Below are 1,516 nucleotides of genomic sequence, written 5' to 3' on the forward strand. Positions count from 1 at the left end.
AACAACAACAACCCAGCTTTGTCGTGTATGTAACCATAGGGATTGTGATGTCACCTAGAACCTTCACAGCAGCGACAGCTTTATGAGGAGCATCAGCACTGCTCTGCCTGAGCAGAACCATCACCGCCATAGGTTGTCAAATAACCCGGATTTAACCCACACAGGTAAGTCCAATGGGGTGCAGGCATGTCCTCTATGCTTACAGCTTCCCGTGGGTGTTGGTTTGATACCGTTTGGGGACAGCCAAGGAGGCATCTGCAGGCAACAAAGGTAGGTGTGTGCTTGTGTGTGTGTTTCCTATGCAGATCCTAAGCCCAGTGTCACATGCAAGTAGGAGGAGTAAGAAGGGTTCCTGGCAAATCCGGGTTATGGATTGCATTTAAAAAGGCCCCGTGGGAGTGCAATGGGCCCCTGTCTTGCTGCTTAGCAATAATGGTATGGGTTTAGGTTCTGCTGTGTGTACTGGTGGTTGACTGCCCCCCAGCCCAGAGTGTGCATGGAAAATTGTCTGGCAGCCTCCCTGACAGCAAGCAGTGATAGTGCCCATGAAGGGGACCTTGTTGGGCCCGCCCCTTTCACGGTTATCGCTTCTCGGCCTTTTGGCTAAGATCAAGTGTAGTATCTGTTCTTATCAGTTTAATATCTGATACGTCCCCTATCTGGGGACCATATATTAAATGGATTTTTGAGAACGGGGGCCGATTTCGAAGCTTGCTTCCGTCGCCCTATGCATTGACCCGATATGGCAGTATCTTCGGGTACAGTGCACCACCCCCTTACAGGGTTAAAAAGAAAGATTCCTACTTTCATTGCTACCTGCTTGCTGGCTAGCCAGCTAGCCAGCCCTGTGGGCCTTGCTGCTGCTGCTGCTGCTGCTGCAGCCAAAAAACAAAAGGTGGTGCTGCTGCTGCTTCTGCTGCTTCTGCTTGTGTCTGGCCGCTGTTGGAGCGTCCAGGCACAGGACTTCTGCTGCTGCTGACTAAATGGCCTCCTTAATTGGATCATTTGAGTAGCCAGCACACCTGTGCAGGTAGGGCATGACATGATAGGCAGCTGCCTTGATAGCGGGTGGGTGCTGAATGTTCCTAATTGACAAAATAAGATTAATGCTTATGAAGAAATATAAAATCTCATCCCTTCCCCAATATCGCGCCACACCCCTACCCCTTAATTCCCTGGTTGAACTTGATGGACATATGTCTTTTTTCGACCGTACTAACTATGTAACTATGTAACATAACATGGGGGGGTCTCCTGGCTGTTCACACAGGTGTGTCATTGCTGTACATTGACCATGCATTGCTTCTGTGGTATTGCAAAGGCAAAGACAAATGCTTCCAGCCATCCATTGCACTAATGGATTGGTCATCAGCTGGCTGTCTATGTCCCGCATCAATATAGACCAAAGTACAGAGGGTTAGGCTATGCTATAGTGCACCTACCTGATGCATCAGAAGGTGCGAGGCCCTTGCTAAATTCTGTGCACAGACTTTGAGATCTATGCTTTAGACTGTAT

The 1,516-nt window shown here is 49.1% G+C and overlaps 1 non-coding gene across 1 annotated transcript; it reads left to right on the forward strand.

Moving 5' to 3' along the window:
• The first annotated feature begins 583 nt into the window (after positions 1-583).
• On the forward strand, positions 584-774 carry LOC130306632 (U2 spliceosomal RNA). Its single transcript, XR_008855961.1, has one exon. It is a non-coding gene; the product is annotated as a U2 spliceosomal RNA (small nuclear RNA).
• Positions 775-1,516: the final 742 nt, after the last annotated feature.

Source organism: Hyla sarda, unplaced genomic scaffold (genome assembly GCF_029499605.1).
Source record: "Hyla sarda isolate aHylSar1 unplaced genomic scaffold, aHylSar1.hap1 scaffold_1385, whole genome shotgun sequence".
NCBI lineage: Eukaryota > Metazoa > Chordata > Amphibia > Anura > Hylidae > Hyla > Hyla sarda.